Raw genomic sequence first — 23865 nt, 5'->3', positions numbered from 1 at the left:
TGGCAATTTTTAAGGAAAAATAAAAGGAAGTGCGTGGAGACCTGGGGAAAAAGCAACACGGAGAAATCTACCCTCTAGAACTGAGAAAGAAGCGCAACAGAGGCTAGCTCAGGTGGCAATCTTTAAGCAAAAAAAATAAGATAAAAAAATACAATGGCGAGGAGACCCGGTGAAAAAGCAACCCTGAAAAAGGTACCCTCTGAAACTGAGGAAGCAGGGCAACAGTGCCTAGCTCAGGTGACAATCTTTAAGCAAAAGAAACACACAAGGGCGTGGGGAGCTGGCGAAAAGGCAACACTGAGAAATCCACCCTCTGAAACGGACGAAGATGGGCAACAGAGGCTAGCTCAGGTGGCAATCTTTAAGCAAAAGAAACACACAAGGGCGTGGAGACCTGGGGAAAAAGCAACACGGAGAAATCCACCCTCTGAAACTGAGGAAGATGGGCAAGAGAGGCTACCTCAGGTGGCAATCCTTAAGCAAAAACAAAGCACAAAGGCGTGGAGCCCTGGGGACAAAGCAACCCTGAAATATCTACCCTCTGAAACTGAGGAACATGGGCAAGAGAGGCTAGCTCAGGTGGCAATCGTTAAGCAAAAACAAAACACAAAGGCGTGGAGACCTGGGGAAAAAGCAACCCTGAAATATCTACCCTCTGAAACTGAGGAAGATGGGCAAGAGAGGCTGGCTTCAGGTGGCAATCTTTAAGCAAAAGAAACACACAAGGGCGTGGAGGCCTGGGGAAAAAGCAACACGGAGAAATCCACCCTCTGAAACTGAGGGACATGGGCAAAAGAAGCTAGCTCAGGTTGCAACCTTTAAGCAGAAAAAAAACACAAGGGCGTGCAGACCTGGCAAAAAAGCAACAGTGAGAAATCTACCCTCTGAAACCGACGAAGATGGACAACAGAGGCTAGCTCAGGTGGCAATTTTTAAGGAAAAATAAAAGGAAGTGCGTGGAGACCTGGGGAAAAAGCAACACGGAGAAATCTACCCTCTAGAACTGAGAAAGAAGCGCAACAGAGGCTAGCTCAGGTGGCAATCTTTAAGCAAAAAAAATAAGATAAAAAAATACAATGGCGAGGAGACCCGGTGAAAAAGCAACCCTGAAAAAGGTACCCTCTGAAACTGAGGAAGCAGGGCAACAGTGCCTAGCTCAGGTGACAATCTTTAAGCAAAAGAAACACACAAGGGCGTGGGGAGCTGGCGAAAAGGCAACACTGAGAAATCCACCCTCTGAAACGGACGAAGATGGGCAACAGAGGCTAGCTCAGGTGGCAATCTTTAAGCAAAAGAAACACACAAGGGCGTGGAGACCTGGGGAAAAAGCAACACGGAGAAATCCACCCTCTGAAACTGAGGAAGATGGGCAAGAGAGGCTACCTCAGGTGGCAATCCTTAAGCAAAAACAAAGCACAAAGGCGTGGAGCCCTGGGGACAAAGCAACCCTGAAATATCTACCCTCTGAAACTGAGGAACATGGGCAAGAGAGGCTAGCTCAGGTGGCAATCGTTAAGCAAAAACAAAACACAAAGGCGTGGAGACCTGGGGAAAAAGCAACCCTGAAATATCTACCCTCTGAAACTGAGGAAGATGGGCAAGAGAGGCTGGCTTCAGGTGGCAATCGTTAAGCAAAAGAAACACACAAGGGCGTGGAGGCCTGGGGAAAAAGCAACACGGAGATATCGACCCTCTGAAACTCAGGAAGATGGGCAAGAGAGGCTAGCTCAGGTGGCAATCGTTAAGCAAAAACAAAACCCAAAGGCGTGGAGACCTGGGGAAAAAGCAACCCTGAAATATCTACCCTCTGAAACTGAGGAAGATGGGCAAGAGAGGCTGGCTTCAGGTGGCAATCTTTAAGCAAAAGAAACACACAAGGGCGTGGGGAGCTGGGGAAAAGGCAACACTGAGAAATCCACCCTCTGAAACGGACGAAGATGGGCAACAGAGGCTAGCTCAGGTGGCAATCGTTAAGCAAAAGAAACACACAAGGGCGTGGAGGCCTGGGGAAAAAGCAACACGGAGAACTCCACCCTCTGAAACTGAGGGACATGGGCAAAAGAAGCTAGCTCAGGTTGCAACCTTTAAGCAGAAAAAAAACACAAGGGCGTGCAGACCTGGCAAAAAAGCAACAGTGAGAAATCTACCCTCTGAAACCGACGAAGATGGACAACAGAGGCTAGCTCAGGTGGCAATTTTTAAGGAAAAATAAAAGGAAGTGCGTGGAGACCTGGGGAAAAAGCAACACGGAGAAATCTACCCTCTAGAACTGAGAAAGAAGCGCAACAGAGGCTAGCTCAGGTGGCAATCTTTAAGCAAAAAAAATAAGATAAAAAAATACAATGGCGAGGAGACCCGGTGAAAAAGCAACCCTGAAAAAGGTACCCTCTGAAACTGAGGAAGCAGGGCAACAGTGCCTAGCTCAGGTGACAATCTTTAAGCAAAAGAAACACACAAGGGCGTGGGGAGCTGGCGAAAAGGCAACACTGAGAAATCCACCCTCTGAAACAGACGAAGATGGGCAACAGAGGCTAGCTCAGGTGGCAATCTTTAAGCAAAAGAAACACACAAGGGCGTGGAGACCTGGGGAAAAAGCAACACGGAGAAATCCACCCTCTGAAACTGAGGAAGATGGGCAAGAGAGGCTACCTCAGGTGGCAATCCTTAAGCAAAAACAAAGCACAAAGGCGTGGAGCCCTGGGGACAAAGCAACCCTGAAATATCTACCCTCTGAAACTGAGGAACATGGGCAAGAGAGGCTAGCTCAGGTGGCAATCGTTAAGCAAAAACAAAACACAAAGGCGTGGAGACCTGGGGAAAAAGCAACCCTGAAATATCTACCCTCTGAAACTGAGGAAGATGGGCAAGAGAGGCTGGCTTCAGGTGGCAATCGTTAAGCAAAAGAAACACACAAGGGCGTGGAGGCCTGGGGAAAAAGCAACACGGAGAAATCCACCCTCTGAAACTGAGGGACATGGGCAAAAGAAGCTAGCTCAGGTTGCAACCTTTAAGCAGAAAAAAAACACAAGGGCGTGCAGACCTGGCAAAAAAGCAACAGTGAGAAATCTACCCTCTGAAACCGACGAAGATGGACAACAGAGGCTAGCTCAGGTGGCAATTTTTAAGGAAAAATAAAAGGAAGTGCGTGGAGACCTGGGGAAAAAGCAACACGGAGAAATCTACCCTCTAGAACTGAGAAAGAAGCGCAACAGAGGCTAGCTCAGGTGGCAATCTTTAAGCAAAAAAAATAAAATAAAAAAATACAATGGCGAGGAGACCCGGTCAAAAAGCAACCCTGAAAAAGGTACCCTCTGAAACTGAGGAAGCAGGGCAACAGTGCCTAGCTCAGGTGACAATCTTTAAGCAAAAGAAACACACAAGGGCGTGGGGAGCTGGCGAAAAGGCAACACTGAGAAATCCACCCTCTGAAACGGACGAAGATGGGCAACAGAGGCTAGCTCAGGTGGCAATCGTTAAGCAAAAGAAACACACAAGGGCGTGGAGGCCTGGGGAAAAAGCAACACGGAGAACTCCACCCTCTGAAACTGAGGGACATGGGCAAAAGAAGCTAGCTCAGGTTGCAACCTTTAAGCAGAAAAAAAACACAAGGGCGTGCAGACCTGGCAAAAAAGCAACAGTGAGAAATCTACCCTCTGAAACCGACGAAGATGGACAACAGAGGCTAGCTCAGGTGGCAATTTTTAAGGAAAAATAAAAGGAAGTGCGTGGAGACCTGGGGAAAAAGCAACACGGAGAAATCTACCCTCTAGAACTGAGAAAGAAGCGCAACAGAGGCTAGCTCAGGTGGCAATCTTTAAGCAAAAAAAATAAGATAAAAAAATACAATGGCGAGGAGACCCGGTGAAAAAGCAACCCTGAAAAAGGTACCCTCTGAAACTGAGGAAGCAGGGCAACAGTGCCTAGCTCAGGTGACAATCTTTAAGCAAAAGAAACACACAAGGGCGTGGGGAGCTGGCGAAAAGGCAACACTGAGAAATCCACCCTCTGAAACGGACGAAGATGGGCAACAGAGGCTAGCTCAGGTGGCAATCTTTAAGCAAAAGAAACACACAAGGGCGTGGAGACCTGGGGAAAAAGCAACACGGAGAAATCCACCCTCTGAAACTGAGGAAGATGGGCAAGAGAGGCTACCTCAGGTGGCAATCCTTAAGCAAAAACAAAGCACAAAGGCGTGGAGCCCTGGGGACAAAGCAACCCTGAAATATCTACCCTCTGAAACTGAGGAACATGGGCAAGAGAGGCTAGCTCAGGTGGCAATCGTTAAGCAAAAACAAAACACAAAGGCGTGGAGACCTGGGGAAAAAGCAACCCTGAAATATCTACCCTCTGAAACTGAGGAAGATGGGCAAGAGAGGCTGGCTTCAGGTGGCAATCGTTAAGCAAAAGAAACACACAAGGGCGTGGAGGCCTGGGGAAAAAGCAACACGGAGAAATCCACCCTCTGAAACTGAGGGACATGGGCAAAAGAAGCTAGCTCAGGTTGCAACCTTTAAGCAGAAAAAAAACACAAGGGCGTGCAGACCTGGCAAAAAAGCAACAGTGAGAAATCTACCCTCTGAAACCGACGAAGATGGACAACAGAGGCTAGCTCAGGTGGCAATTTTTAAGGAAAAATAAAAGGAAGTGCGTGGAGACCTGGGGAAAAAGCAACACGGAGAAATCTACCCTCTAGAACTGAGAAAGAAGCGCAACAGAGGCTAGCTCAGGTGGCAATCTTTAAGCAAAAAAAATAAGATAAAAAAATACAATGGCGAGGAGACCCGGTGAAAAAGCAACCCTGAAAAAGGTACCCTCTGAAACTGAGGAAGCAGGGCAACAGTGCCTAGCTCAGGTGACAATCTTTAAGCAAAAGAAACACACAAGGGCGTGGGGAGCTGGCGAAAAGGCAACACTGAGAAATCCACCCTCTGAAACGGACGAAGATGGGCAACAGAGGCTAGCTCAGGTGGCAATCTTTAAGCAAAAGAAACACACAAGGGCGTGGAGACCTGGGGAAAAAGCAACACGGAGAAATCCACCCTCTGAAACTGAGGAAGATGGGCAAGAGAGGCTACCTCAGGTGGCAATCCTTAAGCAAAAACAAAGCACAAAGGCGTGGAGCCCTGGGGACAAAGCAACCCTGAAATATCTACCCTCTGAAACTGAGGAACATGGGCAAGAGAGGCTAGCTCAGGTGGCAATCGTTAAGCAAAAACAAAACACAAAGGCGTGGAGACCTGGGGAAAAAGCAACCCTGAAATATCTACCCTCTGAAACTGAGGAAGATGGGCAAGAGAGGCTGGCTTCAGGTGGCAATCTTTAAGCAAAAGAAACACACAAGGGCGTGGAGGCCTGGGGAAAAAGCAACACGGAGAAATCCACCCTCTGAAACTGAGGGACATGGGCAAAAGAAGCTAGCTCAGGTTGCAACCTTTAAGCAGAAAAAAAACACAAGGGCGTGCAGACCTGGCAAAAAAGCAACAGTGAGAAATCTACCCTCTGAAACCGACGAAGATGGACAACAGAGGCTAGCTCAGGTGGCAATTTTTAAGGAAAAATAAAAGGAAGTGCGTGGAGACCTGGGGAAAAAGCAACACGGAGAAATCTACCCTCTAGAACTGAGAAAGAAGCGCAACAGAGGCTAGCTCAGGTGGCAATCTTTAAGCAAAAAAAATAAGATAAAAAAATACAATGGCGAGGAGACCCGGTCAAAAAGCAACCCTGAAAAAGGTACCCTCTGAAACTGAGGAAGCAGGGCAACAGTGCCTAGCTCAGGTGACAATCTTTAAGCAAAAGAAACACACAAGGGCGTGGGGAGCTGGCGAAAAGGCAACACTGAGAAATCCACCCTCTGAAACGGACGAAGATGGGCAACAGAGGCTAGCTCAGGTGGCAATCTTTAAGCAAAAGAAACACACAAGGGCGTGGAGACCTGGGGAAAAAGCAACACGGAGAAATCCACCCTCTGAAACTGAGGAAGATGGGCAAGAGAGGCTACCTCAGGTGGCAATCCTTAAGCAAAAACAAAGCACAAAGGCGTGGAGCCCTGGGGACAAAGCAACCCTGAAATATCTACCCTCTGAAACTGAGGAACATGGGCAAGAGAGGCTGGCTTCAGGTGGCAATCTTTAAGCAAAAGAAACACACAAGGGCGTGGGGAGCTGGGGAAAAAGCAACCCTGAAATATCTACCCTCTGAAACTGAGGAAGATGGGCAAGAGAGGCTGGCTTCAGGTGGCAATCTTTAAGCAAAAGAAACACACAAGGGCGTGGGGAGCTGGGGAAAAGGCAACACTGAGAAATCCACCCTCTGAAACGGACGAAGATGGGCAACAGAGGCTAGCTCAGGTGGCAATCGTTAAGCAAAAGAAACACACAAGGGCGTGGAGGCCTGGGGAAAAAGCAACACGGAGAAATCCACCCTCTGAAACTGAGGGACATGGGCAAAAGAAGCTAGCTCAGGTTGCAACCTTTAAGCAGAAAAAAAACACAAGGGCGTGCAGACCTGGCAAAAAAGCCACAGTGAGAAATCTACCCTCTGAAACCGACGAAGATGGACAACAGAGGCTAGCTCAGGTGGCAATTTTTAAGGAAAAATAAAAGGAAGTGCGTGGAGACCTGGGGAAAAAGCAACACGGAGAAATCTACCCTCTAGAACTGAGAAAGAAGCGCAACAGAGGCTAGCTCAGGTGGCAATCTTTAAGCAAAAAAAATAAGATAAAAAAATACAATGGCGAGGAGACCCGGTGAAAAAGCAACCCTGAAAAAGGTACCCTCTGAAACTGAGGAAGCAGGGCAACAGTGCCTAGCTCAGGTGACAATCTTTAAGCAAAAGAAACACACAAGGGCGTGGGGAGCTGGCGAAAAGGCAACACTGAGAAATCCACCCTCTGAAACGGACGAAGATGGGCAACAGAGGCTAGCTCAGGTGGCAATCTTTAAGCAAAAGAAACACACAAGGGCGTGGAGACCTGGGGAAAAAGCAACACGGAGAAATCCACCCTCTGAAACTGAGGAAGATGGGCAAGAGAGGCTACCTCAGGTGGCAATCCTTAAGCAAAAACAAAGCACAAAGGCGTGGAGCCCTGGGGACAAAGCAACCCTGAAATATCTACCCTCTGAAACTGAGGAACATGGGCAAGAGAGGCTAGCTCAGGTGGCAATCGTTAAGCAAAAACAAAACACAAAGGCGTGGAGACCTGGGGAAAAAGCAACCCTGAAATATCTACCCTCTGAAACTGAGGAAGATGGGCAAGAGAGGCTGGCTTCAGGTGGCAATCTTTAAGCAAAAGAAACACACAAGGGCGTGGAGGCCTGGGGAAAAAGCAACACGGAGAAATCCACCCTCTGAAACTGAGGGACATGGGCAAAAGAAGCTAGCTCAGGTTGCAACCTTTAAGCAGAAAAAAAACACAAGGGCGTGCAGACCTGGCAAAAAAGCAACAGTGAGAAATCTACCCTCTGAAACCGACGAAGATGGACAACAGAGGCTAGCTCAGGTGGCAATTTTTAAGGAAAAATAAAAGGAAGTGCGTGGAGACCTGGGGAAAAAGCAACACGGAGAAATCTACCCTCTAGAACTGAGAAAGAAGCGCAACAGAGGCTAGCTCAGGTGGCAATCTTTAAGCAAAAAAAATAAGATAAAAAAATACAATGGCGAGGAGACCCGGTGAAAAAGCAACCCTGAAAAAGGTACCCTCTGAAACTGAGGAAGCAGGGCAACAGTGCCTAGCTCAGGTGACAATCTTTAAGCAAAAGAAACACACAAGGGCGTGGGGAGCTGGCGAAAAGGCAACACTGAGAAATCCACCCTCTGAAACGGACGAAGATGGGCAACAGAGGCTAGCTCAGGTGGCAATCTTTAAGCAAAAGAAACACACAAGGGCGTGGAGACCTGGGGAAAAAGCAACACGGAGAAATCCACCCTCTGAAACTGAGGAAGATGGGCAAGAGAGGCTACCTCAGGTGGCAATCCTTAAGCAAAAACAAAGCACAAAGGCGTGGAGCCCTGGGGACAAAGCAACCCTGAAATATCTACCCTCTGAAACTGAGGAACATGGGCAAGAGAGGCTAGCTCAGGTGGCAATCGTTAAGCAAAAACAAAACACAAAGGCGTGGAGACCTGGGGAAAAAGCAACCCTGAAATATCTACCCTCTGAAACTGAGGAAGATGGGCAAGAGAGGCTGGCTTCAGGTGGCAATCTTTAAGCAAAAGAAACACACAAGGGCGTGGGGAGCTGGGGAAAAGGCAACACTGAGAAATCCACCCTCTGAAAGGGACGAAGATGGGCTACAGAGGCTACCTCAGGTGGCAATCGTTAAGCAAAAGAAACACACAAGGGCGTGGAGGCCTGGGGAAAAAGCAACACGGAGAAATCCACCCTCTGAAACTGAGGAACATGGGCAAAAGAAGCTAGCTCAGGTTGCAACCTTTAAGCAGAAGAAAAACACAAGGGCGTGCAGACCTGGCAAAAAAGCAACAGTGAGAAATCTACCCTCTGAAACCGACGAAGATGGACAACAGAGGCTAGCTCAGGTGGCAATTTTTAAGGAAAAATAAAAGGAAGTGCGTGGAGACCTGGGGAAAAAGCAACACGGAGAAATCTACCCTCTAGAACTGAGAAAGAAGCGCAACAGAGGCTAGCTCAGGTGGCAATCTTTAAGCAAAAAAAATAAAATAAAAAAATACAATGGCGAGGAGACCCGGTCAAAAAGCAACCCTGAAAAAGGTACCCTCTGAAACTGAGGAAGCAGGGCAACAGTGCCTAGCTCAGGTGACAATCTTTAAGCAAAAGAAACACACAAGGGCGTGGGGAGCTGGCGAAAAGGCAACACTGAGAAATCCAGCCTCTGAAACGGACGAAGATGGGCAACAGAGGCTAGCTCAGGTGGCAATCTTTAAGCAAAAGAAACACACAAGGGCGTGGAGACCTGGGGAAAAAGCAACACGGAGAAATCCACCCTCTGAAACTGAGGAAGATGGGCAAGAGAGGCTACCTCAGGTGGCAATCCTTAAGCAAAAACAAAGCACAAAGGCGTGGAGCCCTGGGGACAAAGCAACCCTGAAATATCTACCCTCTGAAACTGAGGAACATGGGCAAGAGAGGCTAGCTCAGGTGGCAATCGTTAAGCAAAAACAAAACACAAAGGCGTGGGGACCTGGGGAAAAAGCAACCCTGAAATATCTACCCTCTGAAACTGAGGAAGATGGGCAAGAGAGGCTGGCTTCAGGTGGCAATCTTTAAGCAAAAGAAACACACAAGGGCGTGGGGAGCTGGGGAAAAGGCAACACTGAGAAATCCACCCTCTGAAAGGGACGAAGATGGGCTACAGAGGCTACCTCAGGTGGCAATCGTTAAGCAAAAGAAACACACAAGGGCGTGGAGGCCTGGGGAAAAAGCAACACGGAGAAATCCACCCTCTGAAACTGAGGAACATGGGCAAAAGAAGCTAGCTCAGGTTGCAACCTTTAAGCAGAAAAAAAACACAAGGGCGTGCAGACCTGGCAAAAAAGCAACAGTGAGAAATCTACCCTCTGAAACCGACGAAGATGGACAACAGAGGCTAGCTCAGGTGGCAATTTTTAAGGAAAAATAAAAGGAAGTGCGTGGAGACCTGGGGAAAAAGCAACACGGAGAAATCTACCCTCTAGAACTGAGAAAGAAGCGCAACAGAGGCTAGCTCAGGTGGCAATCTTTAAGCAAAAAAAATAAAATAAAAAAAAACAATGGCGAGGAGACCCGGTCAAAAAGCAACCCTGAAAAAGGTACCCTCTGAAACTGAGGAAGCAGGGCAACAGTGCCTAGCTCAGGTGACAATCTTTAAGCAAAAGAAACACACAAGGGCGTGGGGAGCTGGCGAAAAGGCAACACTGAGAAATCCAGCCTCTGAAACGGACGAAGATGGGCAACAGAGGCTAGCTCAGGTGGCAATCTTTAAGCAAAAAAAATAAGATAAAAAAATACAATGGCGAGGAGACCCGGTCAAAAAGCAACCCTGAAAAAGGTACCCTCTGAAACTGAGGAAGCAGGGCAACAGTGCCTAGCTCAGGTGACAATCTTTAAGCAAAAGAAACACACAAGGGCGTGGGGAGCTGGCGAAAAGGCAACACTGAGAAATCCAGCCTCTGAAACGGACGAAGATGGGCAACAGAGGCTAGCTCAGGTGGCAATCTTTAAGCAAAAGAAACACACAAGGGCGTGGAGACCTGGGGAAAAAGCAACACGGAGAAATCCACCCTCTGAAACTGAGGAAGATGGGCAAGAGAGGCTACCTCAGGTGGCAATCCTTAAGCAAAAACAAAGCACAAAGGCGTGGAGCCCTGGGGACAAAGCAACTCTGAAATATCTACCCTCTGAAACTGAGGAACATGGCCAAGAGAGGCTAGCTCAGGTGGCAATCGTTAAGCAAAAACAAAACACAAAGGCGTGGAGACCTGGGGAAAAAGCAACCCTGAAATATCTACCCTCTGAAACTGAGGAAGATGGGCAAGAGAGGCTGGCTTCAGGTGGCAATCTTTAAGCAAAAGAAACACACAAGGGCGTGGGGAGCTGGGGAAAAGGCAACACTGAGAAATCCACCCTCTGAAACGGACGAAGATGGGCAACAGAGGCTACCTCAGGTGGCAATCGTTAAGCAAAAGAAACACACAAGGGCGTGGAGGCCTGGGGAAAAAGCAACACGGAGAAATCCACCCTCTGAAACTGAGGAACATGGGCAAAAGAAGCTAGCTCAGGTTGCAACCTTTAAGCAGAAGAAAAACACAAGGGCGTGCAGACCTGGCAAAAAAGCAACAGTGAGAAATCTACCCTCTGAAACCGACGAAGATGGACAACAGAGGCTAGCTCAGGTGGCAATTTTTAAGGAAAAATAAAAGGAAGTGCGTGGAGACCTGGGGAAAAAGCAACACGGAGAAATCTACCCTCTAGAACTGAGAAAGAAGCGCAACAGAGGCTAGCTCAGGTGGCAATCTTTAAGCAAAAAAAATAAGATAAAAAAATACAATGGCGAGGAGACCCGGTGAAAAAGCAACCCTGAAAAAGGTACCCTCTGAAACTGAGGAAGCAGGGCAACAGTGCCTAGCTCAGGTGACAATCTTTAAGCAAAAGAAACACACAAGGGCGTGGGGAGCTGGCGAAAAGGCAACACTGAGAAATCCACCCTCTGAAACGGACGAAGATGGGCAACAGAGGCTAGCTCAGGTGGCAATCTTTAAGCAAAAGAAACACACAAGGGCGTGGAGACCTGGGGAAAAAGCAACACGGAGAAATCCACCCTCTGAAACTGAGGAAGATGGGCAAGAGAGGCTACCTCAGGTGGCAATCCTTAAGCAAAAACAAAGCACAAAGGCGTGGAGCCCTGGGGACAAAGCAACTCTGAAATATCTACCCTCTGAAACTGAGGAACATGGCCAAGAGAGGCTAGCTCAGGTGGCAATCGTTAAGCAAAAACAAAACACAAAGGCGTGGAGACCTGGGGAAAAAGCAACCCTGAAATATCTACCCTCTGAAACTGAGGAAGATGGGCAAGAGAGGCTGGCTTCAGGTGGCAATCTTTAAGCAAAAGAAACACACAAGGGCGTGGGGAGCTGGGGAAAAGGCAACACTGAGAAATCCACCCTCTGAAAGGGACGAAGATGGGCTACAGAGGCTACCTCAGGTGGCAATCGTTAAGCAAAAGAAACACACAAGGGCGTGGAGGCCTGGGGAAAAAGCAACACGGAGAAATCCACCCTCTGAAACTGAGGAACATGGGCAAAAGAAGCTAGCTCAGGTTGCAACCTTTAAGCAGAAGAAAAACACAAGGGCGTGCAGACCTGGCAAAAAAGCAACAGTGAGAAATCTACCCTCTGAAACCGACGAAGATGGACAACAGAGGCTAGCTCAGGTGGCAATTTTTAAGGAAAAATAAAAGGAAGTGCGTGGAGACCTGGGGAAAAAGCAACACGGAGAAATCTACCCTCTAGAACTGAGAAAGAAGCGCAACAGAGGCTAGCTCAGGTGGCAATCTTTAAGCAAAAAAAATAAAATAAAAAAATACAATGGCGAGGAGACCCGGTCAAAAAGCAACCCTGAAAAAGGTACCCTCTGAAACTGAGGAAGCAGGGCAACAGTGCCTAGCTCAGGTGACAATCTTTAAGCAAAAGAAACACACAAGGGCGTGGGGAGCTGGCGAAAAGGCAACACTGAGAAATCCAGCCTCTGAAACGGACGAAGATGGGCAACAGAGGCTAGCTCAGGTGGCAATCTTTAAGCAAAAGAAACACACAAGGGCGTGGAGACCTGGGGAAAAAGCAACACGGAGAAATCCACCCTCTGAAACTGAGGAAGATGGGCAAGAGAGGCTACCTCAGGTGGCAATCCTTAAGCAAAAACAAAGCACAAAGGCGTGGAGCCCTGGGGACAAAGCAACCCTGAAATATCTACCCTCTGAAACTGAGGAACATGGGCAAGAGAGGCTAGCTCAGGTGGCAATCGTTAAGCAAAAACAAAACACAAAGGCGTGGGGACCTGGGGAAAAAGCAACCCTGAAATATCTACCCTCTGAAACTGAGGAAGATGGGCAAGAGAGGCTGGCTTCAGGTGGCAATCTTTAAGCAAAAGAAACACACAAGGGCGTGGGGAGCTGGGGAAAAGGCAACACTGAGAAATCCACCCTCTTAAAGGGACGAAGATGGGCTACAGAGGCTACCTCAGGTGGCAATCGTTAAGCAAAAGAAACACACAAGGGCGTGGAGGCCTGGGGAAAAAGCAACACGGAGAAATCCACCCTCTGAAACTGAGGAACATGGGCAAAAGAAGCTAGCTCAGGTTGCAACCTTTAAGCAGAAAAAAAACACAAGGGCGTGCAGACCTGGCAAAAAAGCAACAGTGAGAAATCTACCCTCTGAAACCGACGAAGATGGACAACAGAGGCTAGCTCAGGTGGCAATTTTTAAGGAAAAATAAAAGGAAGTGCGTGGAGACCTGGGGAAAAAGCAACACGGAGAAATCTACCCTCTAGAACTGAGAAAGAAGCGCAACAGAGGCTAGCTCAGGTGGCAATCTTTAAGCAAAAAAAATAAAATAAAAAAAAACAATGGCGAGGAGACCCGGTCAAAAAGCAACCCTGAAAAAGGTACCCTCTGAAACTGAGGAAGCAGGGCAACAGTGCCTAGCTCAGGTGACAATCTTTAAGCAAAAGAAACACACAAGGGCGTGGGGAGCTGGCGAAAAGGCAACACTGAGAAATCCAGCCTCTGAAACGGACGAAGATGGGCAACAGAGGCTAGCTCAGGTGGCAATCTTTAAGCAAAAAAAATAAGATAAAAAAATACAATGGCGAGGAGACCCGGTTAAAAAGCAACCCTGAAAAAGGTACCCTCTGAAACTGAGGAAGCAGGGCAACAGTGCCTAGCTCAGGTGACAATCTTTAAGCAAAAGAAACACACAAGGGCGTGGGGAGCTGGCGAAAAGGCAACACTGAGAAATCCAGCCTCTGAAACGGACGAAGATGGGCAACAGAGGCTAGCTCAGGTGGCAATCTTTAAGCAAAAGAAACACACAAGGGCGTGGAGACCTGGGGAAAAAGCAACACGGAGAAATCCACCCTCTGAAACTGAGGAAGATGGGCAAGAGAGGCTACCTCAGGTGGCAATCCTTAAGCAAAAACAAAGCACAAAGGCGTGGAGCCCTGGGGACAAAGCAACCCTGAAATATCTACCCTCTGAAACTGAGGAACATGGGCAAGAGAGGCTAGCTCAGGTGGCAATCGTTAAGCAAAAACAAAACACAAAGGCGTGGAGACCTGGGGAAAAAGCAACCCTGAAATATCTACCCTCTGAAACTGAGGAAGATGGGCAAGAGAGGCTGGCTTCAGGTGGCAATCTTTAAGCAAAAGAAACACACAAGGGCGTGGGGAGCTGGGGAAAAGGCAACACTGAGAAATCCACCCTCTGAAACGGACGAAGATGGGCAACAGAGGCTACCTCAGGTGGCAATCGTTAAGCAAAAGAAACACACAAGGGCGTGGAGGCCTGGGGAAAAAGCAACACGGAGAAATCCACCCTCTGAAACTGAGGGACATGGGCAAAAGAAGCTAGCTCAGGTTGCAACCTTTAAGCAGAAGAAAAACACAAGGGCGTGCAGACCTGGCAAAAAAGCAACAGTGAGAAATCTACCCTCTGAAACCGACGAAGATGGACAACAGAGGCTAGCTCAGGTGGCAATTTTTAAGGAAAAATAAAAGGAAGTGCGTGGAGACCTGGGGAAAAAGCAACACGGAGAAATCTACCCTCTAGAACTGAGAAAGAAGCGCAACAGAGGCTAGCTCAGGTGGCAATCTTTAAGCAAAAAAAATAAGATAAAAAAATACAATGGCGAGGAGACCCGGTGAAAAAGCAACCCTGAAAAAGGTACCCTCTGAAACTGAGGAAGCAGGGCAACAGTGCCTAGCTCAGGTGACAATCTTTAAGCAAAAGAAACACACAAGGGCGTGGGGAGCTGGCGAAAAGGCAACACTGAGAAATCCAGCCTCTGAAACGGACGAAGATGGGCAACAGAGGCTAGCTCAGGTGGCAATCTTTAAGCAAAAGAAACACACAGGGGCGTGGAGACCTGGGGAAAAAGCAACACGGAGAAATCCACCCTCTGAAACTGAGGAAGATGGGCAAGAGAGGCTACCTCAGGTGGCAATCCTTAAGCAAAAACAAAGCACAAAGGCGTGGAGCCCTGGGGACAAAGCAACCCTGAAATATCTACCCTCTGAAACTGAGGAACATGGGCAAGAGAGGCTAGCTCAGGTGGCAATCGTTAAGCAAAAACAAAACACAAAGGCGTGGGGACCTGGGGAAAAAGCAACCCTGAAATATCTACCCTCTGAAACTGAGGAAGATGGGCAAGAGAGGCTGGCTTCAGGTGGCAATCTTTAAGCAAAAGAAACACACAAGGGCGTGGGGAGCTGGGGAAAAGGCAACACTGAGAAATCCACCCTCTGAAACGGACGAAGATGGGCAACAGAGGCTACCTCAGGTGGCAATCGTTAAGCAAAAGAAACACACAAGGGCGTGGAGGCCTGGGGAAAAAGCAACACGGAGAAATCCACCCTCTGAAACTGAGGAACATGGGCAAAAGAAGCTAGCTCAGGTTGCAACCTTTAAGCAGAAGAAAAACACAAGGGCGTGCAGACCTGGCAAAAAAGCAACAGTGAGAAATCTACCCTCTGAAACCGACGAAGATGGACAACAGAGGCTAGCTCAGGTGGCAATTTTTAAGGAAAAATAAAAGGAAGTGCGTGGAGACCTGGGGAAAAAGCAACACGGAGAAATCTACCCTCTAGAACTGAGAAAGAAGCGCAACAGAGGCTAGCTCAGGTGGCAATCTTTAAGCAAAAAAAATAAAATAAAAAAATACAATGGCGAGGAGACCCGGTCAAAAAGCAACCCTGAAAAAGGTACCCTCTGAAACTGAGGAAGCAGGGCAACAGTGCCTAGCTCAGGTGACAATCTTTAAGCAAAAGAAACACACAAGGGCGTGGGGAGCTGGCGAAAAGGCAACACTGAGAAATCCAGCCTCTGAAACGGACGAAGATGGGCAACAGAGGCTAGCTCAGGTGGCAATCTTTAAGCAAAAGAAACACACAAGGGCGTGGAGACCTGGGGAAACAGCAACACGGAGAAATCCACCCTCTGAAACTGAGGAAGATGGGCAAGAGAGGCTACCTCAGGTGGCAATCCTTAAGCAAAAACAAAGCACAAAGGCGTGGAGCCCTGGGGAAAAAGCAACCCTGAAATATCTACCCTCTGAAACTGAGGAAGATGGGCAAGAGAGGCTGGCTTCAGGTGGCAATCTTTAAGCAAAAGAAACACACAAGGGCGTGGGGAGCTGGGGAAAAGGCAACACTGAGAAATCCACCCTCTGAAAAGGACGAAGATGGGCAACAGAGGCTAGCTCAGGTGGCAATCGTTAAGCAAAAGAAACACACAAGGGCGTGGAGGCCTGGGGAAAAAGCAACACGGAGAAATCCACCCTCTGAAACTGAGGAACATGGGCAAAAGAAGCTAGCTCAGGTTGCAACCTTTAAGCAGAAGAAAAACACAAGGGCGTGCAGACCTGGCAAAAAAGCAACAGTGAGAAATCTACCCTCTGAAACCGACGAAGATGGACAACAGAGGCTAGCTCAGGTGGCAATTTTTAAGGAAAAATAAAAGGAAGTGCGTGGAGACCTGGGGAAAAAGCAACACGGAGAAATCTACCCTCTAGAACTGAGAAAGAAGCGCAACAGAGGCTAGCTCAGGTGGCAATCTTTAAGCAAAAAGAATAAAATAAAAAAATACAATGGCGAGGAGACCCGGTCAAAAAGCAACCCTGAAAAAGGTACCCTCTGAAACTGAGGAAGCAGGGCAACAGTGCCTAGCTCAGGTGACAATCTTTAAGCAAAAGAAACACACAAGGGCGTGGGGAGCTGGGGAAAAGGCAACACTGAGAAATCCACCCTCTGAAACGGACGAAGATGGGCAACAGAGGCTACCTCAGGTGGCAATCGTTAAGCCAAAGAAACACACAAGGGTGTGGAGACCTGGGGAAAAAGCAACACGGAGAAATCCACCCTCTGAAACTGACGAACATGGGCAAAAGAAGCTAGCTCAGGTTGCAGCCTTCAAGCAGAAAAAAAAAAGACGCAAGGGCGTGGAGAGCTGGCGAAAAAGCAACACTGAGAAATCTACCCTCTGAAACCGAAGAAGATGGGCAACAGAGGCTAGCTCAGGTGGCAATCTTTAAGCAAAAAAAATAAAATAAAAAAATACAATGGCGAGGAGACCCGGTCAAAAAGCAACCCTGAAAAAGGTACCCTCTGAAACTGAGGAAGCAGCGCAACAGTGCCTAGCTCAGGTGACAATCTTTAAGCAAAAAAAAAAAACAAAAAACAAAAAACAAAAAACAAAACCCACAATGGAGTGGAGACCCGGGGGAAATCAACACTGAAAAATACAAAAAGAATGGAAGACCAATAGACAGAGCAGGCACTTTCACCTGGGGTGGAGGAGGTACGCATGGATGACCGATAAGCGCATGAAAAGATGTGAGCTGTTCCCTGGAAAAGCAAGTGAGAAAATTAGAGGGAGACATTGTGGGGACACATGGGTGAGACTGCCTTCTTCCAAATACCGGAACAGGATCAAACTGCTAGTCAGGTCGCGGAGAAGCCAAGTCAGTCACTCACGCCTCACTGGTGGTGAAGGGAAACGGTATGGCCTCTGTGAAAAAGGGCGTGGCGGGTTCCAAAACTGACACGCCGCGGAAACAACCACCGAAAGTGGCAACCTACATAAGCCTTTGGTGTATCTTGCCTCCTAAGAGCGTCTGTATGTAGCTGGAGCCTTGGGTCATTAAGGCTTCCACAGTGATCTGTGGTGGGTGGGTGGGGGGGGGGGGGCCTTGGGCCTTGGGGGTCTCCGCTGGACCTCCAGGAAGTCAGCTTTTGTGGAGTCCCGTGAGTCCTTCCAGGGAGGGAGGCATCCAACCCGAGGGTGGTCTGGAGGGCACCACTCCCACCACTCCCGGGGGCTGGGGCGGGGGGCGGGGTGGGGGCTGCGGCCACGTTCCTGTTCATTCACACAGAATCCGGGGCATGAATGTTCTTAGCAGCTCTGTTCCACACAGCCCCACACTGGAAACCACACAGACGTCCTGCGAGTCCCATCCCTTGCTCATGTCGCCGGGGCTCCGGAGGAGGGCCACTCTGTAAAAGCGGCCGCCAGATGGCGCCCAACGACCGGCGCGGAGGGGTCAGCGGGAGGGAACCGGGTCACCAGCCAGCGAGAGTGCACAGCCTGAGCCCACCGCCGGGTCAGGTCTCTCTCTGTCTCTGTCTCTGTCTCTGTCTCTGTCTCTGTCTCTCTCTGTCTCTGTCTCTGTCTCTGTCTCTCTCTGTCTCTCTCTCTCTCTCTCTTTCTCTCTGGGCCCGCTTGGGGCGGGCGGGAGGTCACCACGTGAGGCCCCAGGGTGTCCACCTCGGAGCTCCCAGGCAGCACAGGGCAACCCTGGGCGCAGAAGGAGGTGTTGGAAAATCGGCGGGGAGGGGGGTGGGGTGGGTGGGCTTGCCAGGAAGGGGACAGACTCCCCACGTGACTTCTGGGCCGGGCCGGGCGCGGGGCTGCCGGCTGGCTGACGCGGACAGAGGTGGAAAAGTCCCCGGAGATGCCACGGGGCAGGCCGGGGCTGCCGGCCCCCGCTTCCCGGAGCGGCCCGAGCACTTCCCGGGCTCCCGGGAGGACTTAGAAAATCACGGCGGGGTGGGGGGTGGGGGTCGCTGTCAAACCGAAACCATGCACGTCATCAGAGAAGGACCGTGACGACGGAGGAATTGTCCGCAGTCTGTCAGGAATTGTGTGCAGCCTGTCACTTCCGGCCCAGAGGGTCTCTCTAAGGCAGACGGACAGACAGAGCCCACAAGTCGTAGAGGAAAGGACCGAGCCGCTTGGCCGCGGAAAAGTTTACAACACAAAACAGGTCTCCCTCCGCACGGGGCCACAGCAAAGCCCAAAGACGACACACGGGGGGGAGCATGGGTGCAGATGCACGTGTGGTGATAAGAATATGGATTTCAGCAGGGCTTCCCGTCCTCATCAACAAGCAGAAGCACCCAAATGGTGGGGGTTGGGGGGCAGAGACCTCACAGCCATTCCCTCCACAAATCGAGTTCCCCGGGACATCCTCACAGCGCCGTGCTGTGAGTGTGTGTGGGTGTTTAAAATGGAGTAAATGTGGACGTGGAACTGCTCCGTGAAACCAAAATAACAACAGTCGTAGATCTTCTTTGGTCATTTAGAAAATTCTTTTTTTTTTTTTTTTCCCCAGCGGTGCACGTATTTCCCTTCCAAAAAAGAAGAACGGGAAAGGAGATGTTAAAGGCAAGCAGAGAGAGGAAAACTGTTGCAAAACAAAAGCTGAGCTCCCGTCCGAGGGAGGCCTCCTCCATTGGAGGCCTAGGAAATCATTCTGACAAAATGGAGGATCTCTGTCTTTGGTGTCGATTCCCTCAGAGGTCAAGAGAAACCTTTTCCAATGTCTTTATCAGGAGGAGACTAGAAGTTAGAGAAAAGTATCCTTTCGGGAGTGAGAAAAACAAATTCTGATTTTGCATCAGCTTCCCTCCGATCTTGAAACTCATTGACTTGATTCCATTCTGTCGACGGAAATAATCCGGAACCAATCTATCCGTGAAAATCGGGGTGCGTTTATTCTGAGCTAAAATGTGAGGACTGTGGCCCGGGGCCTTTCTTCCCGAAGGAAGAGAGGGTGCCCGGGAAGTGGGGTGTACAGAGTGCTTCTAGACCCCCAGAGAGGACGTTTCACATAGGATCGAAAGGTCCCTTGGATGATAGTCGCGAGACTGCTCTGTCGGCACAGCGATCGACAGACACTGCTGGGTGGCAGGTCTGTTGTCTGGGCCTGGGTGGTCACAGGGGAGCCGGATGGTCAAAGGTGAGCGCAACCATCCGCTCCTAGCCTAAGGAAAGATGCCTCTCCTTAAGGAAAGGCCCGAGCACGGGGAAGCTGCTCCTTTCCCTTAAGGGCATTGGTTCTTGCCGTAGGAAATGTGTAAAGCGGATCTACGATGCGATGCGTGCTCGACGGCCACGTCAGGCCCTTTTCGAAAAACACTGTCAGGCCGAATTAGGCCGACACCCAATGGCTTCCTCATAGACTCCCATAGATCCTATCGCTCGCCATTTCTATCTGTCCACTCGTTCCAATTTTAGGCCACTTGACCACGAACAGGCCTTTTTCTCAGATTATTTTCCCCGTGAAACTTTGATCACCTTTTCACAGACAAAACGATCTTTACTTTTTAGGCCCTCTTGCCTGAAGGCAGCCATCTCACTTTCCTTGAACACAAAGATGTTTCCCATATTCACTTTTAGTGGCTTTTTGTTTTGTTTTGTTTTGTTTTGAGGACGATGAGCCCTGAGCTAACTGCTGCCAATCCTCCTCTTTTTGCCGAGGAAGGCTGGCCCTGAGCTCACCTCCGTGCCCATCTTCCTCTATTTCATATGTGGGACGCCTACCACCACGTGGCTCGCCCAGCGGTGCCACGTCCACCCCCGGGATCCGAACTGGCGAACCCCGGGCCGGCGAAGCGGAACAGGCACACTTAACCAGCGCGCCACCGGGCCGGCCTAGTGGCTTTCATCGCATTTGTTAAGTAGATTTTTTAACCCTCACGAACCTTAATTTTGGTGAAAACTAAGAAGCCAGCAATTAGGAACTGTCCTTCCCATGAGCATTCCGTCGCTTGGCCAATGTCTAAACACTTGGCCACTTTTAGAAACATGGGATTTCATAGGTTTATCTTTTCCTTCGCTTTATTTGATTTCATCTCACTTTAGTTTTTGGGTGAGGAAGATCGGCCCTCACAGAGCTAACGCCTGTTGCCAATCTTCCGTTTTTGTTTTTTTTTTCCCCCCTCCCGATTTTTCTCCCCCAATCCCCCCCATGACATAGTTGTCTATCTTAGTTGAGGGCCCTTCCAGTTGTGGCATGTGGGACGCCGCCTCCACACGGCCCGACGAGCGGTGCCGTGTCCGTGCCGTGCCCGGGATCTGAACCGGCAAAACCCTGGGCCGCCGAAGGGGAGCTTGTGAACTTAACCACTCGGCCACGGGGCCGCCCCTGTCCGTGGACTTTTTTATCACCTGATTTCACCTCGCAAAACTTCAAAGCTTCAAGTTATCAGAGAGGTTTGGGAAGTTGTTTTTATTAATTTAATTAATTTATTTTTCGAGGAAGACGAGCCCCGAGCTGACACCTGCTGCCAATTCTCCTCTTTTTGCCCCGGGAGAGTGATCCCGAGCTAACATCCGTGCCCATCCCCCTCCCCTTGATAGGCGGGACGCTGACCACAGCGTGGCTCGCCAAGCGGCGCCACGTCCGCACCCTGGATCCGAACCTGCGAACCCCTGGCTGACAAAACGGAACGTGCGAACTTAACCGCTGTGCCGCCGGGCTGGCCCTTCGGGAAGTTATTTTCAGGACACGGGCCATAAACTAGAATCACCGCTACAGGTTTATCGGAGCGACATCAGCGTTCGTGGTGGATTGAGTCGTCCCCTCTGTCTCTCCCCTCCAGGGCACAACCAAAGGGACGTCTATCGACCCACCCACCAAGGATTCCCCCCCCCCCCCCCCGCACGGCACAGCAGGATGCCTGAGAGATCCACGCAGCCCTACAGCGGCAAGTCACATTCGCACAGTCAAAATTCAATGGCAGAGACAAAACGTTAAGGTCAGTGAGAGGGAAGAGAATAACCGGCCCAGGAGCAACGGTGTGAAGAACACGGAGAAGACGGGTCCTAGACGCCGGGGTCCCCGGAGCAGTGATTTGATCAGAGGCCCGCAAACGTCCACGATCTCCACACCACGTTTATGGCCGACTGCGTGCGTGGGTCCTTTGGAATCGACCAGGCTACCGTCCGGGCCACTTTGGGACATCGTGTCCAGCTGCCCCGAGCGGTGGAGCTGTCGTTCAAGTGTAAGATGGGGCCCGTCCGGGGAGAGAATGGGGACGGGGAAAGGGAGGCCGCGGGAAGTCACAGAGTCTGAGGTGTTCGGGGGAGACTGACTCTTCTGAAGTGGAGGTGGTAGAAGGAGAGCAGCAGGATTTTTGGATTTTTGTTCCCTCTGTTAGGTATCTGGGTCCGGAGGAGAGTGGGGCGGGGGGGGGGGCGGGTGGTGGTGGTGGTGGTGGGTGTGAGGCTGAGGCGGGGCTGGTGTTTCCTTTCCGAGTCAGGTGGAAGAGCTCCTCCAGTGGAGGTTTTTAGACAAGGGGTCTGGTCTGGCAGGATGGGAGGTTGCGGGTTGAGCCACAGGGGAATCTGTCGTAGCTCAGACTCGGGCCTTTGAAGAAATAGACAGAGAGAGGAGTTTTGCTCTGTCTGTCACCGCAGCCGGCACCTCAGGAGCAACAACAGGAGGCTTCCCGAATGAGTGAAGGGGCAGGAGCCAGCGTGCCCCGTGCCTCTCTCAGCCCTGCGCCGGCAGGGAAGGAAGCAGGCAGGCAGGCCTCAGGGCTACTCCCGTCCTACTGCCCGGTGGTCCCTGTCCCGGCCCCGCCCCCACTCTCCCCCTGACCCTCACCGCTCCCCAGCCCTCTTCTCAGCCAGAGAGGCGATGGGGGGGGGGGCGGTGCGGTCCCAGAACAAGTTTCCTCTCATCCGCCATCATCTTGCCACCCTGACGACTTGGCCTGAGATCCGGCCTAGGCTGTACCCGTGTGTGGTTTTCCTGTGGACAAGGGGGCCGGTTCACCATTTCGGAAGAAACCCCTAGCCTTCCACTGCCGAGTCGCCAGCCTGGGAGGGGGGAGGGGGGAGGGGGGAGGGGAGGTCAGGCCCATTCATTCCGATGGGCCTGGCGTCAGGGCTTCATTCAAGTGCAGGAAGCTCTCTCCCATGGCCTCGGGCTTTTTCCCATTGAACGGCTTTCTTCAATTCCCCCACCCTTAGGCCGCAGTCCACCAAGGGCCGGGAGGCAGGGAGGGAAGATGTTGGGGCAGGGTGGCTGTCTGAGAAACTCGCCTCATCTGGGGCAGAAAGAGTGCCCCCCTCCTTTCTCTAACCCTACTAGACTGCTTGAGGATCACGGACGGTTTGGCTCATCGATGAGCCCTGCGTTATGGGCCCGGCAAGCAAACTCCTAACGGGCAACCCGCCGCTCTAGGCGTGTGTGGGTTTTTTGATCTTTCACCTTCAAGTTCGCACGACATCGGTCCGTGTCCCCCGCCCCGGCTTCCCATGGGAAATCCTCCGTCTCTTTCCACAGACTCACTGGCGACTTCACACAGTGCCTGCCTCCTCCTCCTTAGGAAGGAAGGAAGGAAGGAAGGAAGGGGCTGACCCCGTGGCCGAGCAGTTGAGTTTGCACGCTCCGCTTCAGCGGCCCGGGGCTTGGAAGGTTCGGATCCTGGGCTCGGACACGGCACCGCTCATCAAACCACGCTGAGGTGGCGTCCCACACGGCAGAACCAGAGGGACCCTCAAAGAGAATATAGAACTAGGTACTGGGGTGCTCTGGGGAGAAGAAGAAGAAGGAGGAGGAATAAAAAGAAAAGAAAAGATTGGCAATGAGCTCGGGTGCCAGTCTTTAAAAAAAAAAAAAAAAAGAGGAAGAAAGATGGACAAACAGGAACGAATCCCACTGACGGCACCTCCAAATGGTGGGGGGCAGGGGGGTGGGGGGGGTGGGGAGTGGCATCATCGGGCCAAGGGTGACTCTAAGCGTGATCCCGCGGTTGTGTTATTTGACATTTTATCGAATCGATTTATTATTTTATTTTTGAGGAAGATGAGCCCTGAGCGAACATCTGCCACCAATCCTCCTCTGTCGGCCGAGGAAGACTGGCCCTGAGCTGACATCCGTGCCCATCCCCCTCTACTTTCCAGGTGGGACGCCTGCCACAGCGTGGCTCGCCAAGCGGTGCCGGGTCCTGTGCCCGGGATCCGGACCGGCGAACCCGGGGCCGGCGGAGCAGAACGTGCGAACTTCACCGCCGCGCCACCGGGCCGGCCCCCCGGAGTTTGTTTTGAAAAATCCCAGTAAGGGGCTGGCCCCGTGGCCGAGTGGTTAAGTTCGCGCGCTCCGCTGCAGGCAGCCCAGTGTTTCAATCGGTTCGTTCGGATCCCGGGCGCGGACACGGCACTGCTCATCAAACCACGCTGAGGCGGCGTCCCACATACACACCGCTAGAAGGACCCACCGCGAAGAACACACAACTACGTACCGGGGGGCTTTGGGGAGAAAAAGGAAAGACAAAAAATAAAATCTTCCAAACTCCAATAAAACTTTGAGTGAAGACGACGAGGAGGATGCGAAACGTATCTCACCGCCTC

At 50.6% G+C, this 23865-nt stretch overlaps 1 long non-coding RNA gene across 2 annotated transcripts; it reads left to right on the top strand.

Moving 5' to 3' along the window:
* Positions 1–21004: 21004 nt before the first annotated feature.
* LOC139043948 (uncharacterized) lies at positions 21005–23543 on the top strand. 2 transcript variants are annotated; one of them, XR_011501013.1, is made up of 3 exons: positions 21005–21509; positions 22799–23033; positions 23321–23543. It is a non-coding gene; the product is annotated as an uncharacterized lncRNA (long non-coding RNA). The 2 variants fall into 2 exon arrangements; XR_011501012.1 differs by having other exon boundaries at positions 21006–21509; positions 23317–23543.
* The last annotated feature ends 322 nt before the right edge of the window (positions 23544–23865 follow it).

This window comes from Equus asinus, unplaced genomic scaffold (assembly GCF_041296235.1).
Source record: "Equus asinus isolate D_3611 breed Donkey unplaced genomic scaffold, EquAss-T2T_v2 contig_438, whole genome shotgun sequence".
NCBI classification, from domain to species: Eukaryota; Metazoa; Chordata; class Mammalia; order Perissodactyla; family Equidae; genus Equus; species Equus asinus.
This window is presented reverse-complemented; position numbering and strand designations above follow the sequence as displayed.